This window comes from Diabrotica virgifera, chromosome 2 (assembly GCF_917563875.1).
Source record: "Diabrotica virgifera virgifera chromosome 2, PGI_DIABVI_V3a".
Classification (NCBI taxonomy): Eukaryota; Metazoa; Arthropoda; class Insecta; order Coleoptera; family Chrysomelidae; genus Diabrotica; species Diabrotica virgifera.
This window is the reverse complement of record NC_065444.1, coordinates 37,615,153-37,633,524: the sequence shown is the minus strand read 5'-3', so window position 1 is coordinate 37,633,524 and position 18,372 is coordinate 37,615,153. Positions and strand designations below refer to the sequence as shown.

At 32.9% G+C, this 18,372-nt stretch overlaps 1 protein-coding gene across 1 annotated transcript in view; it reads right to left on the bottom strand.

Moving 5' to 3' along the window:
* LOC114329631 (nuclear protein localization protein 4 homolog) overlaps nucleotides 1-18,372 on the bottom strand; it is an 89,945-nt gene that overhangs the window by 44,608 nt on the left and 26,965 nt on the right. The window lies entirely within an intron of this gene.

Genomic DNA, 18,372 nt, shown 5'->3' with positions numbered 1-18,372 from the left:
ATTTGCCATTAAGATATCTCTGTTAAAGAATTTGTAAAGACAACACAGATCTCTGTTAAAGAATTCGTTGTGAAGAAGTTACACTTTTTGCAATCGTTTCTTTCCCTTCTGTCAATGACTCTACAGGAGGAGGGTTGTTTGCTGTGAGCTTGCTACATGTCTTATCCATCTTAGTATTTCTATTTTTATGAGAGGTATTACATATTTACCACCAGATATCTATTTGTATTTGTGGTATATCTCGTCCTCCAAATACTGTTTTTACAATGTCACCGAATATTCCTCTCAAGATTCTTCAATCGAATATGAGCAAGATGTTTTCATGTGTCTTAGAAATGGTCCATATGTCCAATTCATATATCAGTTTTGGCAGTACAAGGGTTTTGTATATCGTTATTTTTGTTTTCTGGCTTAAGTTTGCCCGAAGTATTCAGCTCAAAATAGCACTTGTTTGCCAGAATTATTCTCCGTTTGATTTTTTCCGTTATTGGTGATCAGAGTCACAGGTCAGTAAGCAAGACCTATTGGTCATCAAGGAGGTACGCCCATATTTTTGAGGCATTTGTATATTCAGCTTGAAGATCGCAGAAATTTAGACATAAGTTTTCCGTAATTTCCGACTCCCATTGACTTCAATTTCTGCCGAAGTCACTTCACTCTTCAATCTATTCCGTGCCTATGTATCGTCCTATATTTTATTATCTCTTGGCAATTAGTCGTCATCCATCCTTACTAGTCTCTTGAAATAGGTGTTTCTTTGAACATTTAGTAAACTTCGTGGTTGTATCTGAATCTGCATATTCCATTTCCGTTATCTGTCCAATGATCTTAGAACTTTATTTTTGCATTCTCTTTCATCCATAATGTACTTTTCAGGATCTTGAAAGTGAATCTTGAACTTCAGTTTTAGGTACTTGGCAACCTCAAAAATAATAATTTTCATATCGGTTTTCAAGCCTCGAAAATACGTATTTTCGCATTTTTCAGATTTTAAATTACTTATTATTCAAAAACTAACAGCCATAGAGAAAAATCACAAGATATTTTTTGTTTAGAATAAAAAAAATAAAACAATGTTTTCCGGAATAAATGGGCGATTTTTGAAATTTGTTTAAAAAATTTGTTTTTCTGCCCAAAAATTTCGCCTGGCACCCATCTGATTTGTTTAAAGGGGACCTTTTTGAACGGGTACCCGCAAAGAAACCGAATCAGAAACATTTTTCTTACAGGAGCGACTGGACTAAAATTAAAATGGAATTTTATTGTATCATACGATCGTGGAAGGATTATATTTGCGATAAGAGCAAAAAATTCGTAAATACCCGCTTAGTAATACTTTAGCTCTTATTGCCAAACGCCGAATGTTTAGATTTGTGCTATTCAAAAAGTTGGTAATCGTGTCACACGAATTTTCACAAGGTCCGAATAAAAACAATATCAAAATAAATGACCGCTTTGGAGTGTAATTTTCCGGGGCAACTCCGAATTGCATGAAAATTTGGATTTCGTTTCTACTTACCCTCCACTTCAAAGTTGAATTTGTGCCGTTGGTTGCTTTTACTTGGGGGGTGGCAGTCGCTCCTCCTGGGGGGGGGGGTGAAAAACGCGTGTTTAAAATAAGCACGGAAATGGATAAATTGACAGATTATAAGCAACTTTCGTTCTATAAAGTTTTTTTAAGTAAGTCAATACTTTTCGAGTTATTCGCGATTGAAAATGTTGATTTTTCGACAAAAAATTATGTTTTCAGACCGTTTTTCGCAAATAACTCAAAAAGTAAATATTTTATCGAAAAAAATATTCTTAGCAAAGTGTAGCGTATAAAAAAACGGAAAAAATGGTATATCAGTAAAGTCTACAAATTGAGTAAAAGCAAAGTTGTAACTCTTGAAAAATACGCTCTTACTCGTCTAATTCCAAATCAAATAATTCAACTGAAATCACCGAAAAATTAAGCACTTTTCGGGGAAAGCTTATTAACATTTTTAAAGTATCTGAAAAAAGCTTTATACTTGTTTTTTACAAAAGTTTCTAGCATCAAAAATAAACGAGTTACACTGAAAAAAAAAGTTGGCCCCTTTTTTTGGTAAAAAAAAATCGTAAAAACCTCCCTCTATTTAGCACACTAAATAAAATTAATCGTTGCCGCTTTACCATTTATTTTAACTGTATGTGTATTGTTTATATGATCTCTAAGTTTGATTGGTTTAAAATGCTTATTTTTGAAAAAAACTGGTTTTACAGTAAACAAAATTTTCTAAACATTTTTGAAAAATTTCCTTTTTTCAAAATACATAACTTAAAAAGTATTAGTGATAAGAAAAATCTTAAAAAGTAAAAAAATATATGTTTTGCAATTATAAATATGCTAGTTTCATTTTGTTTTTCCGTGAGACAAAAATTGGTTAAGATATGGCTGTTCAAAATTTGCATACACTTGTGATTAGTGACCCGTTCAAGCTTTTTCAACTATAACCCTTTCAAAAATAAGCACTTTAAACCGGTGAGACTGACAGATCATATAAACAATAGATCAGTAAGTAAATTGTTTGTAAAGCGGTAGCGATTAATTTCATTTAGGGAGCTAAACACGGGGAGATTTTCATGATTTTAAAAAAAAAGAGGGCCAACTTTATTTTGAGCGTAACTCGCTTATTTTTAATGCTAGAAACTTTTATAAACAATTAAAATAAAGCTCTTTATAAACACTTGAAAAAAGTTTGAATGGGTTTTTCCCGAAAGGTGCTTAATTTTTCGGTGATTTCACCTTGAAATATTCGATTCGGAATTAGAGGAATAAGAACGTATTTTTCATGAGCTACAACTTTCTTTTTGCTCAACTGACTTAATTGACAAACCATTTTTTTCGGTTTTTTCTAAGCTACACTTGTGATAAGGATATTTTTCTTGATCAAATATTTAGTTTCTGAGTTATTTTCGAAAAACCGTCTGAAAACGTAGTGTTTTTGTCGAAAAATAAACATTTTTAATCGAAAATAACTCCAAAAATATTGAGTTACGTAAAAAACTCTATAGAACAAAAGTTGCTTAAAATCAGCAAATTTGTCCATTTCCGGTCTTATATTGAACGTATGTTTTTTCACCCCCCAAGTAAAAGCAACCAACGGCACAATTTCAACTTTGAAGTGAAGGGTAAGTAGAGCCTAAATCCAAATTTTCATGTAATTCGGAGTTGCCCCTGAAAATTACATGATATCGCCGTATTTCCCGTTCATTTACTGGGCTAAAACAAAAAAGTCAAAGTTGAAGTAAGAAACAACACGTGAATTTAAAATGAGTACATTTTGAACGTGTTCACTAATTGTACACACACGGAAAAAGGTCAAAAGGTATTTTACGAGGATGTATCGAAAAATTAGTAGCTTGCAAAAGAAACATAACAGCATTTGAGTCACAAAATTGGATTTTCAGATTTTCAACATATTATCATTATCTTTGCATTTTACCCTATGCGGGGTCGCAGATCAGCAATTGGGTGATTAACGTCTCTCATTTTGACATCAACCTCTAGACTTCCCCTAATCTTCTAAGACTACTCCATTCTTAATTTTATTCTTTTTTTACTCTATTCATCCATCTAAATATTCATTCATTCAGTACATCTTTACATGAGCATTCCAAATACTCTGTTTTTGTCCTACAAAGTTTTGAACCTTTTTCCTCAAGAGCTTGTCTCCGTTTCAGTTTTTGTTCTAAGTCGCTTTCACAATTTACTACTAACACTAAATCATCAGCACACATTAAGCACCAGAAAATGATACTCTGTAGTTTCGCTGTTAGCTCAATCCAACACTATTGAGAAATATAAGCACCGAGCCTTGGTGCAATCCTACAAATTTATCAGTCTCTTCCACACCTGTCCTAACACTATTTGTTACTCCCTCATGCATATCTCTCACAATATTAACAAATTCGCTAGGGACTTCATTCTTATCGAGTGCCCACCACAGAATCTCTCTAGGAAGTCTATCATAGGCTTTCTCAAGATCCATGAATACCACATGAGCGTTTTTTTCTTTATTCATGTATTTTTCCATCGACTGTCTTATATTGAAAATTGCATCTGTTGTTGATCTGCCCTGCATAAAGCCAAATTTATTATTCTGCCGCTCTATTCATTTGACATTTCTCCCACTTCCATCATTCTATTAAACATGTTAGCTAACTTATTTCTGCCTCTCTTCTTGCCACTATTTATGTAATTTTCTCTTCTCTTTTATTGTTTCTTCTTCTGAATAAATGACTACATAAACTACAATATTGCTGAACTATTCACAATATACGAAAATCCTTCTTGAATCTGATAAGTGACACAATAACCAACTTTTGAACCAAAAATTATTGTTTTTTTACTGTAAAAAATATACAAATTCATAAATGTTTATTTGATTTGAATTTTGTGTTTGTATCGAAAACTGTAGCTGTCATTTACATCAACATTTAAGAAACTTTCTAAAATCCTTTTCGATGTGTTGTGGATAAAAATAATAAAGAAACAGGACATCCTTAAACAAAAAATGTGCTAGGTTTTTTGCGACAAACACTTTGTAAGTAGAGGTAACATTATGAACATTTAAAGTTCAACACTGACTGTTGTAAAAAGTAAAAAAAAAGTACCAGAATGGAACCCATTGAAAAAGAGAAAGTTTCAATTCGAGTCTCTTAAATACCATCGAAACGAAACCGTATACAGGGTGCGCCGAACCTCTGGTTTTCTTTGATTACGGCTAAATTATGGGATATACAAAAAAATGTTTTTAACAAAATTAATGTATATCGAAGCCGTCTATAATTTAAAATTTTTTTCGATTATACAGGGTGAGTCAGAACGACGGTACGAACCAAAGTTGTGTTTTTTTAAATGGAACACCCTATATATTAAATCATTTTTAAATATATTTTTTAAAAATATTAAGAATTTATATGAGGTATTATAGGCCTAAAGTTAACAGTTTTCGAAATATGTACACTTTTATTGAGAAAAATGGTAATATTCAAAGGGCTGTGAATTAGGCTTTCAAGGTAATAAAAATTTAAATGATATGCCAAAGGTTTTTAATATACTGTTATTTTTAAATAAATTAACATATTTGACATATAGCCATATAGTATACAGTGTGATCACTATTTGCAAATACAAAATTTTCTCATTTTTTTTAAATGGGACACCTGTATATGAGTATTGCTTTTTGTAGTAAATATTACAACCTTTCTTTTGGTATAAGGTTGTATGCACCTAGCATGTTTCGTTTTGTAGATATAAAAAAAAACTATAGATTTTACGTTTTTGCGGATTTTTTATTAAACAATTTTTTTGCAAAAAAATAATTATAATCTGGTTTTAGAAACATACATTAAAATATCAAATATGAAAATAAAAACGTAATTAAAGATTAAAATAAATCGTATACTAGTACAATTCAATTGAATTTAATAACTTAAAATTATTTTACAAAAAATATTTTACCATACTAATGAATGCATAAATTAGTTACTAAATTAAATAAACAACCAAATTTGATATCTACCCTAGAAATTTTTCTACCCTAGTAACTTTATTGTACCAAATTTTGTTAGTTAAATTGTATATCAGTTTTTAACTTTTTAATTTAGCTACATCTTGAGAACGTATAAAGTATGCTTTGAAACAAATGAACGTTATAGAAATATATTATGAAGTAAATAGTATCTACATTATGTAGTTGTGTCACAAAAGCTGGTAATAATTTCTAATGGTTTCGCCCAAAACAAATGTCATATCCACCAATTGTTCGGTTGAAAAATTGAAATTTAAAATATAAAAAATTGTTACAAAAATTTCAACTACAAAAGTATTACCAGCTTTTGTGACACCAGTTGATACTATTTATATTAATAAATAATTTGGTTGATACATTTAACATTCATTTGTTTCAAAGCATACTTTATAATTATGTTCTCAAGATGTAAGTAAATTTAAGAGGTAGGTAAATTAAAAGTAACTGATCTTACTCGTAAATACAATATACTAACTAACAATTAATTTGGTACAGGAAAGTTTCTGTGGTAGAAAAATTTCTAGGGTAGATATCAAATTTGGTTGTTTATTTAATTTAGTAACTAATTTATGCATTCATTAGTATGGTAAAATATTTTTTGTAAAATAATTTTAAGTTATTAAATTCAATTGAATTGTACTAGTATGCGATTTATTTTAATCTTTAATTACGTTTTTATTTTCATATTTGATATTTTAATGTATGTTTCTAAAACCAGATTAGAATTATTTTTTTTGCAAAAAAACTTTTTAAAAAAAATCCGCCAAAACGTAAAATCTATAGTTTTTTTTTAAATATCTATAAAACGAAATATGCTAGGTGCATACAACCTTATACCAAAATAAAGGTTGTAATATTTACTACAAAAGGCAATACTTATATACAGGGTGTCCCATTAAAAAAAATGAAAAAATTTTGTATTTGCAAATAGTGATCACACTGTATACTCTATGGCTATATGTCAAATATGTTAATTTATTTAAAAATAACAGTAAACTAAAAAAACTTTGGCATATCATTTAAATTTTTATTACCTTGAAAGCCTAATTCACAGCCCTTTGAATATTACCATTTTTCTCAATAAAAGTGTAAATATTTCGAAAATTGTTAACTTTAGGCCTATAATACCTTATACAAATTATTAATATTTTTAAAGAATATATTCAAAAATGATTTAATATATAGGGTGTTCCATTTAAAAAAACATAACTTTGGTTCGTACCGTCGTTCTGACTCACCCTGTATAATCGAAAATAATTTTAAATTATAGACGGTTTCGATATACATTAATTTTGTTAAAAACATTTTTTTGTATATCCCATAATTTAGCCGTAATCAAAGAAAACCAGAGGTTTGGCGCACCCTGTATATTTATTTTGTTTCTCGTTCTTACCAACGAAAAGAGTACAAAAATAATGTTGATTTACATGGGTAAATTGTTGATGTATTCTTCTTCTTCAAGTGCCATCTCCGCGACGGAGGTCGGCAATCATCATAGCTATTCGGACTTTGGAGACGGCTGCTCTGAAAAGTTCATTTGATGTACATCCGTACCATTCTCTCAGGTGCGCAGCCACGATATTCTGCGTCTTCCTATGCTTCTCTTTCCTTGAATCTGTCCCTGCATAATCAATTGGAGCAAGCTGTATCTCTCTCCACGTGTAATATGTCCGAGATATTCCAATTTTCTGGTTTTGATTGTATTTAAGACTTCCATTTCTTTCGTTAATGTATTAGTAGAATACAAATATTCTTAGCAACGCTCTGAATGGCTTGATTAAGCTTGGTTTTACAGTGTGCTTTAATCGCTATGCTATCCACACTAACCTTATCTTTCCTCCTTATAGGTCGCTAAATGCATATTTTGTTATATTATTTTACTATAATTGTCAACCTGCCGATACGTTTTGATTAAGTTCAGTCTTCTTACAAGTGTCTCTGATGACGGGTAGACCCAGAGACACGTGTAAGAGAATGGTAAGAGACTCGGAAATGAAAGGAAAGGAGACCCCTTATCACCGTTGCTATTCGGCCTTAGACAGGGGGATTGGCGAATCTAGTATCATAACTATTGTTGGCCCCTTGCTGATGAACTAGATGCAGTCGCTTATTCTACAAGAGAGGCGAGAGAGGTGTTTTGACAACTCAAGTAAGAAACAGGTAGTCTGGGTCTTCGAATAAATGAAGAGAAGGCGAAATTCATGCTAGTAACCAAAAATCCAAGATCAAGATTTAGGCAACGTAACTATTAATGACCACAACTTCGAAGTAGTAAAAGAGTTTAAATATCTGGGGGCGGTAATCACAGATGACAACCATATAGAAAAAGAGATCTCAGCAAGGATAGCTGCGGGAAATCGAGCATTATACTCCCTATCATCTAAAGACAATCTAAATTAAGATTGTACACTGTACATATCAATTATTCGCCCAGTTACATATATATGGAAGTGAAACAAGAACTCTACATCAGCAGGAAATAAAGAAGCTGCTGATATTTGAAAGAAAGGTTATTAGAATGATATTTGGTTCTCAAAGAGATGAATTGACAGGAGGGTGGAGAAAGCGCCGCAATGCTGAATTGGTGACTCTGGTACAATATGGGCACGTCATGTGGTAAGATCAGAGGAAGACAGTATGGCATTTTTGCCGGGGAGATCCTTTCGGATTGTTCCGGCGCCATTTACAACTTTAACGCTGTTTCAAGTAATTAGGTGTCGATGTACCCTAGCCCAGGGGACCGACGGCTTAACGTGCTCTCCGAGGCATGGTGAAACGGCTCGTATCATTTTTAGAAATGAAAAATTGATTGTCGTTGGCAGGGCTCGAACCCGCGTGCTCTGGCGTATGAGGCCAGTGATCATGCCGTTGAGCTGCGGCCGTTCACGATCAGTAGATGATGGATGATCTTGAAGCCGATTTATCTAGGATTTGGGTACAATGGGAAATGGAAGCGCAATATCGTACAAGATGGATTGCTATAGTGGATGAGGCGAAGACTCAACACGAGTTGTCACGCCAGTCAAGAAGAAAAGGAGAAGCCGTCTATATTTATTTTATTAAGATTAGTGTCACCACGAGTGTGGCTCTTGCTCGTGATTCACTACCCATATGAGGAAAGAATGCCAGGAAACTCAATGTGGCAAACTGGAACCAACGAACATAGTATAATGTTATATGCGTCTATGTTGCTGGAACCAAGTGGAAAAGAATAGGATCGAATGGAAAAATAAACTTAGATCGATAGTCAAGTAGGGCTTTAGCGCCAATGTAGATGATACGTTATATTTTCAATAGATGATAATAACGAACGATCCACAATTATTGGAATCAAAGCTATCCGTGCAAAAAATTACGTTTTAATCTGAAAAACCGCCGGAGTGTGACGTCGCGGCCAACTGCGGCTATTTTCAGTGTTGTTATGATCACTTTTCCAAACAAAGAATAAAGATTGAAAACACGCTGAAAAGATACCCAATCTCAAGACCTTTTAATTCGTATAAAGTTAAAATTTTGCTTCCTTTGCTACTTTTTATATTCAATTATAGTGTTTTCAAGTTGACGTACGTACACTGAAAAGTATCTGTCAAAGTTGACGTAAACTGGAAAGTATATCTGAATTAATAACAGACATGAACTGTATAGCTATCTCTGTCGTTCAGAGCCACCTATGGTGACAATAATTTTGGATCACATGTTATTAACAAACGTGATGCCATAAACACTCAGTCCTCGTAAGGTTGATAAAAGTCTTAATGTGAAATTGTACTACAAAAAATATTAATTGTTTGTATTCAGTGATGACGATCGTATTGTTACAATATTGATAAGATTTTTATGCCCGTTTACCAATATCGTTTGTTTTGTTATATACTTACGTAATCCAATATCTTGAGTCTTATCTACAAAAATGGATGTTTTGTTTATCGGTTTTCGTAGCCGCCTTGTCATCTCGATGTTTACAGCGTAAAGTTGTTTTTTTTTTTGTAGGAATCTCTTATAGTATACGTGAGTGAGTATTATAGCTTCATCGAAGATTTTTAATAGACAACAAATATACCAATTAAATTTGCTTCAAATTGTTTATTTACATTTTCAAAAAATAGGTCTATTTCCGAGATTTTGAGGTTTAAAGCGTGACACTTCATAGTACAGTACAATTCGAGTAAACATTGACGTAAGCTATTGTAGTGGCCTATATGATATTACATATATGTAGAGATTTAGTGAGTCCAACGAAAGAAAAAAAAAAAAGAAGAGGTAGACCGCGAAGACCGTAGAGTAACGAACTGAACGACGCCATGGAAAGACGCGTTGATCACGGGAAATCTATTTTTCTACTCTTCTCTTTTCTGGAAGACATCTTTTCTATACCGGTCGAAATGCAGGCAATTACTGCCAGTCTTCCATAAACTATCATACAAGTCCTAGGAACTTCTGTTAATATAAAATCGGTCGAAGCTGATTTAAAGTCATTAACAACTATTTGGGACAGAAATAGGATGGACAATAATAATAGGGACTTCTGTTATATAAGCTCTGTTGAAGCTGCCTTACTGTCCTGAAGGTTGGCCTGTAGGACCCCCTGTAGGGGGTAATTAAGAACTATTTGGGAGAGAGGTTCAGCAATGAAAGGTCGCCTTTTCTGCTCCTTTCCTTCAAATTGTTATTTCTAGACTAGTTGTTTATAATGTTTAACCAGTCTTTTCTTCAGTGCTATTTATCTGCTTTTCTCTCAGTCGTACGTGTTAAATTTTGTCATTACTTTGTTCTCTATATTGCTTATAAAGTGTTTCCTTAGAGACTCTCGAGTTAAAGTTGAGATCTATAAGTACACTATCCTCAAAAACACTGACAACACCATTTTAAAATCACCTCCTTGAGAAGAATTAGTTATTTACGTATACATAGTGTATATCTTTTTCGAAACGCCGATCCCTAAGGTCCAGCAACCACGGTGCAACTGTTTTAAAACTATTCTGAAACCGGTCTCATTCGCAACTATTTTGTTATCACGCATGGCGATTCATTCACCCACGAGGCGATCCGCCTGAAACTGGTTTCCAACTAGTTTCCAACCGTTGTTTTAAAACAGTTACGTTGTGGGCGCTGGACCTTAATCGTACATTTCTAACGAAAGAGAATAAATTTAAAGTTTCTTAAATGTCTATGTAGATTCTTTGAATAATCCAAAGTACAAAAAGATATGATTGAAAAGTGAGATAGCAGATTAAAGTTTAACTTAGTGTAACTTGTAGCCTAAATAGATGTCCTAATGCCTAAAGCGAAATCTCCTACACATAATCGTTTTGAGATGTAAATTTGATGTAAATCTAAGAAACGTGTTGAAGTTTAAGGACGAATATCTATATATCAGACGTGATCGATTTATTTTTCGATGTTGTTTCTTCAAATTAGATCGAATACAAATTATAATAATTTAGTTTTTTAATTCTATATCACGAAGAGATGTCTTTTAGGAATACATATATGTATAGGTAGTTGGCCAATCAAAAAGGTTGGTTCATAAATTGATTCATTTATGACATTATATGATATAACATTAAGAAATATACAGTGATGAGCGCACTAATAACCGGCAAAATAACGCAAACGATGGAAAACATATGAAGTTGTGATATAAAAAGAAATGAAACTAGTAGAGTTGGGAAATTTAGCGATAAAAACCTTTAAATTTACATTATATTTATTGTTTCCCACCTTTAGACGTATCAGAGCGATATGTCATCTAAAACTCTCGCAGTTGCCAAACTCGTCCGATACGTCTAAAGGTGGGAAACAATAAATTAAATGTAAGTGACACATAGACTAAAATACAGGAGAGGAAGTGCTTAAAAGCTACACGACTGAACAATTGCAATCATAAGAGGCATATAAAGCGCTGAAAGCTCAAATAAAACGACTCTGCAAAAGGAATAACAACACACACTTGGAACAAAATCTGAATGGAAATAGAAAGGCATAAAACTAAAACTGAGACCAAAGACATGTTTAAAAAATAAAGCAGATAACATGTTCCCTTACACCAAACCACTTTGCTATCAATGATGATAACTGAGCTAACGAGACAAAAACGTCATAAAGCTGCTGGTCGAGATACCATACCTATTGAAATGATTTGACCTCTAGATTACGTTGGAATGGATATAACACATCAAATTTGTCAAAGAGTGTGGGAGACAGGTAAGTGGCCTGAAGATTGGATAAACTCGCTATACAGGGTGTTTCATTAGTCCATATAGTAACTGGAGAAACCTTAGCACAAAATATGAAGATTTAATCTAAAAGACTTAAATAAAATTTTCCTCCTTACCGAGATACAGAGTGTTTTATTACAAATATCCTAAAATTATTTTAGCCCATTGTTTTAACACCTTCCAATATTTTTTGTTCAAACTTGAAAAACGGTTTACACATGTTAGAATACTTTAACTAGTGGTAAAAGATAGTTTTTCGCTGTTACCAGAGGCGTGATGTAGAGATATATACTTAATTTCCCCCCTCACAATCTACGCCACTGTCGTAATAATCATTTCAGCATGTTTTTTTGATTCTTTGTTACTTTTTACGTAAGTATCATCCTCTTGTCTCAATGCGATAGAGTGAGTAGTTTTCAAGTTATTTGCGTTTAAAGGTAAAGGATTCACTAAGATTATGTGTATTTTAAACACATCTGATTTAATGTTTAAAATAGATAATCTTGTTGAATCCACTACCTTTAAACGCAAATAACTTCAAAACTACTCACTCTATCGCACTGAGACAAAAGTAACAAAAGAATCAAACATTGTTAATGTATGTAAAAAGTAACAAAGAATAAAAAAAAACATGCTGAAATGATTATTACGACAGCGGCGTAGATTGTGAGGGGGAAAATTAAGTATAAATCCCTACAGCACGCCTCTGGTAACAGCGGAAAACTATCTTTTAACACTAGTTAAGTATTCTAACATGTGTAAACCGTTTGTTAAGTTTGAACGTAAAATATTGGAAGGTGTTAAAACAATGGGCTAAAATCATTTTAGGATATTTGTAATAAAACACTCTGTATCTCGGTCAGGAGGAATATTTCATTTAAGTGTTTTAGGTTAAATCTTCATATTTTGTGCTAAATTTGAAACATCCTGTATATCCTCATTCATAAAAAGGGAGCGAAAGATTTATGTAGCACTGCAGTAACATACTTTTACACATAATTCTAGGGATAATAAAGCCCTTTTTACTTCATGAAATTGCGGAGGAACAAGTGGGTTTCGTCCCCGGACGTGGTACTAGGAAACAACTTTTAAACGTACGACAGATTATAGAAAAATCCAGAGAATTCAACATCGCGACATATCTGTGCTTCATAGATTATAATAAAGCTTTCGACTTGCCAAATGGAGTAAAATGTGACAGGTTTTGTCTAAAATAGGAGCCACGAATCATCTGAAACTGTTAATTAAAACTATACAATAACAATTACGCCAGAATTAGAGTAAATGAGGAACTAACCGTAAATTTCAGGGTCACTAAGAGCGTGAGGCAAGGTTGCATACTAAGCCCAATTCTATTCAACATACAATTGGTAAATAGATAATGCGGAAAGCTACTGAGGACTGGAACGGTGGCGTCACTAGAGAGATATCGAAACCGTCGTTTGGTAATAAAAGATCCTTTATTTTGACACTTTTGACATATAAGCATGGTTATTTATGTCAAAATAAAGGATCTTTTATTAAAGGACGATGTTAAATAGGGTTTCGATATCTCTCTACTATCAGCGGGAAGAAGATTTGTAACTTGAGATATGCATAATATGATACAACCATTCTCGCTAGTTCCGAGGTTGAACTGATTCACCTGCTACAACGGATTGAAGAAGTAAGCTTAACGATGGGTCTTACAATGAACAGAGACAAAACGAAAATCATGGTAATTGACAGCGCTAACAACAATCAAAATCATCTAACGATGATAATTATTGATACCTACCACCGAAAGAAAGCTATTAATGAGTACAAAATATAGTAATGCTTATAAAAATTAACACAACCTAAAAACAAAGGATGTTAGGTTGATAAACATAGCGCTGCCGCTGGTAATATAAAACACAGTTTTCACACCTTAAAATTAATAAATGTCATCTGTCAATAACACCATTTCGACACATTTTATTTCTAGCGCCATCTACACGACAATATGTAATCGTAAAAGACAAATTTCGTACGAAGAGGACCAGAATGTAGAGGAAAACTGATACTATGGTGGATTAGTGTGTTTTATTTTATATTTAATATATGAAGCATGTTTTTAATGAAACTATCCTACAACCGTGTCTTGAATGTTATTCTTATAGAAATAGGTTGTCGGTGACTTAAATATTCCCGAAAATTCATGCGACCATTTTTAAAGGCCCTAGCTCATGTACTTCGTCTATAACGTTATTTCTTAATACCTTTAGTAATAAGGAAACGAATCATAAGCGATATTTCAGTAGATGGCAATTCTTAGAGCCATCTTAGCTAGTTCACAAATAATGTAATCCTCTATTTCAATACTGGTAGGTGTAGATATATATGTCTCTACTTACTAAAACATAGTACTGATAGTACACTAGCCCAGTCAAAATAAAAAAAATGTAATAGGATCTTTCCCAAATTAAAGTTTTAGTTGACCGGGATAACATTGATTTGAGTAAGTTTTAAACTAAATACTGGACTGAGCTGATATTTTGAGGGTTAGTTAAGCATCACAAAACCTAATTTTGCACACAATATCAAAGGTGTAGGTTGATTTTTTACAAGGCTTTTATGTATACGTATTTTACAGTTTTTAGTGCAACAAAAAATGGTGTTATCTCAGTTCCACTCCTCCTCTTCTAACTAAACTTACGTTTAGAAGAGGATCTTTAAATGTCTTTTTGCCTTCGTACAATGAGATAATACACCATCGAGTGGGATCTAAAACTCTAGATCCCACTCCTTTTTTTAAGTAAAAGCGAAAAATGTTGACAGTCAACAACCAACTCCACCTATTATCAGTTTTCCAGTGTTAGAACTTACAAGAGATGTATTTAATATTTAAGTAGATGTTATGAAAAGTGTTTTAGCTCTTTTAACCAGCTGCAGGTGATTTAATTGTTGGTGCTTTATAGAGAAAAATTAAAATGTTCACTAAGTTTCATCATTCGCTATTTTTGGTTTAAGATTTTTACTTTTACTGACATACTTTGAATCTGCGCGAACCGAAAATGGCTGACAATTTAACGACAAATTAAAAAAAAATTAGGAAATATGAGTAATTAGTACGTAGTTGTTTATTTTTAATAGTTTTTTTGATAAATTGTCAGTTATGGTGTGAAAAACAAATTATTTCTACATTGTATTTAAATACATGAAAATGTTGACAATAACCTTCATGTGAGTTTAATGATTTTCAATAGTGATATAAATACTGCTAAGTCGTGTTAAAAAGAGTCAATTAAAAAAAACAACAACATAAACTATTTCTTTTTTCCCCTTCCTTTTACCCTATCATGGTGTCGGATTTGGGCTAGCTGTTTTAATTTCAATTCACCCATTCAATTCATTCTTCCATTCTTTTCAATCTCCTGGCATTGTTTTTAATTCCTCGAGTGATTTTTGTTTAACTTTTCCCTTCTCTACTACTTGTTATATCCGTTTTTTCTTAGTCTACCTCTTTTTCTGTTTACGATGTTTACGGTGCTTCCTGGACTTTTCTTGTAATTATGTTAGGTTGCATCCTCATCATATGCCCATACCAGTTCATTTCTCTCTGTGTTGTTTTATTCATTATTGGTTCTTGATTGGCCATTCTCTTAATAGTCTCGTTGCTTAATCTATCCCATTTTGTCTTTCCAACTATCCTCCACAATACGTTTCAGTTTCCGCAATTACCCAATTTGATCCAGATTTCTTTCTCTGGAACATTCTTTTATGGTCTGCAAATGACCAGACCAGGCAAACGTTGTTCGCATTTTCAGCAACTTCTTCAAATACGTCAATCACGTTATAAATAACATTCGCTATTCGGTCACCTTTAGCGTGCTTCTATCTACTCCTATTGAAAAAAAAGCTGGTTCGTCCAAAAATTTCCTGTTAAGCGTCAAACCCTTGTGACGACCTGTCAAATTGTAGGTTGTAGGTTGCCGATTCTGTTGTTCGCCTCTTTTGGGGATGAAATTACTGTACACTCGATTTTTCTTTACCAATTTATTAACAATACAAACACTATACACTTTGTTAAAATTACTTTGCTTTTGTATGTACGGGAGAAAAAATGCGGAGAGCGATGAACTTCGTTGAGTTACTATTTTGAGACTGCTGGGATGAGAAAGCTGAAGTGGTTTTTGTGTGGAAGCGATTCTGCAAATTCTTCTTCGTTCTTCTTCAAATTTATAAAATTATAGTTGGTTTTCCAACATTCATGTACCATGTACCTAATCTACTTCTTTGGCTAGCGATTTCACTGAATCGACTGCGCCAAACACGGCAATCAATTTGAGCACAGCTTTTTCACTTGCAAATATTTGCACAATTGTAAATACACTAACTTCTCTTAACTCGATTAAATTGACTCATTTTAAAACGACCTTGGAGTTCTGTAATACGTAAGTGTGTAAAGACATTCTAAATAATGTTTAAAGCAACAGAAAATTATTTGTAAATCAATACTGCCACTTGTAGTTGAATGAAAATAACTTTTTCTATACTCAATTCCGGATAACTGTGCAGGAGATATATAAACAGAGCCACTTGCAGCTCTAATAAAAGTCACAATGAGTAGGAATGTAATAGAACATGCAAGGCATCTTTTAATTTGTATTATTTCTATTGTAAGCAAATAATCAAAACGATCGAAAATATCTACCAAAACAACACAGTAGAAGAAGAACCAACTGATCTAATTGAAGCCGACGACAATGTGATAACACAGTGGGATTCCCTGAGTCCTCTATGTTTCAACTTGAACATCGATGAAATAATAAAAAATGTAAGAACTAAGATAAGATACCAAATGACAGACAAACAACTTAAAATAATATGCTATGAGGACGATGCTATGCTAATCTCTCAAGGTGAAGATTGTTTACAAGGTATGCTGCACCAATTTAATATGACCGTCAGAAAATTTAACATGTTAATTTCTCCAAAAAAGACAAAATGCATGGTTATAACAGCAAATCTACCAAGATGTCTATTAAAGATAGATAGTCAGATAACAGAACAAGTGATGGAGTTTAAATATCTACACATCACACTATCTAGCTACAGAAACAGAAGTGGAAGATCAACTAAATAGAGCAAACAGAGCAACAAGTTGCCTGAATGAAACAATATGGAGAAATAAAATATCCAAAAAAGAAATGAAAAGCAGAATTTACAAAACACCACATGTATTTTTTATTTAGAGTATGGAATTTCCACATTTTGACACATTTACAAGTTATTTCCACTGAATACTAATAGCAGAAGATAACGACTATACTACATAAATCTTTGAATTGACAAAGGACGTGCCAAGTTAGGTATATAAAACTGAAAAAGGTTTTATTTGCACCACAAAGTTGACATATAGACTTGATTATTTTCAGAATTACGTCTAGTACATCTCGTCTATATAGTAAATAATTTATGGAACTAAATATCTACGAAAAAGCAACCAAGTTTGTACTGTTTATAAATACTTGCACAGTTTTATCAAACAAACTATCTTTAGCAAAGAAAAAATCCACAAAATCATAATTCAATTGAAGTAATCTGCGTATCAAGGTCAATTTTTGTTATTTATTTTGATAATGATGAAAGGTACTGTCAGTTATTTGTTTATGATAGTTATTCACGTACTAAATCAAATTAGATAACGTAATTTACGAAGAAAAAATCACTAGAACATAAAGCTTCTTGTGCAAACTTTTGTATGGCTATAGTATTAGGTTATCAGTTGTGGTTTTTGTTTTTTGTTCTCTAGGATGTTTTGAAATACCTTTCTTTTTCTATTTCTTTTTTCCATTCGACACTACATTCAAATATATTTAGTATACACGTTAGTATCCCAGTGGTCGAGTTATTCTATTATTTTGCACAATACCAAGGTCTAACAAGGAGTTACACAAAGACCAAGGTGTAACTATAAATAGTACGCAAGCTAACTAGAACAAGTTGGAGCCCAATCAACTGTACTATGCACCTCGGTTATGGCGCTTTGTTTTTCTACGGCAGACTACTCAGCTTATCAGTGTGGATCCAGCCCATCTGTATATACTCGCTCGATCAAAATAATATCATCATGTCTAAAACCCACACCCGGTAAATAAAATTACCCTTTAGTTGACATTGCTCCACCTTTTATTAGGAGAAAAGTCATAGGGAAACTATATAGGAAAACGAGGATAACAGACCAAAAACACATCAACCAAGGCAACCATTCTTCTTGTAGTGCCTGTCCGTATTTTGACCTTTTTATAGGTTCTTAAAATAAGCCTGCTAAACAGACAATATTGAACATTGAACCAAGTTCTTAGATTATGGTGCCAGGAAATATGTCCTCTTCCCGTACCAAACTCTTTCTATTCAATATACAACTGAAGTTAGCATTATCCCATTATTTGTCTTTTGTGTTTTTTTCGTTATCCACTCTTTGGAGAACTTCCGAAAGTCTGTGCATTTTTTAATTAGAACCTGGGTAGTAAACAGGGCTTCTCGTATATGCAAAGCTTAACGGAGATTTTCAGACATATTTGAAATAGAACCTGGGTGTTAAATAGGACTTCTCGAGTACCCTAAGCTTC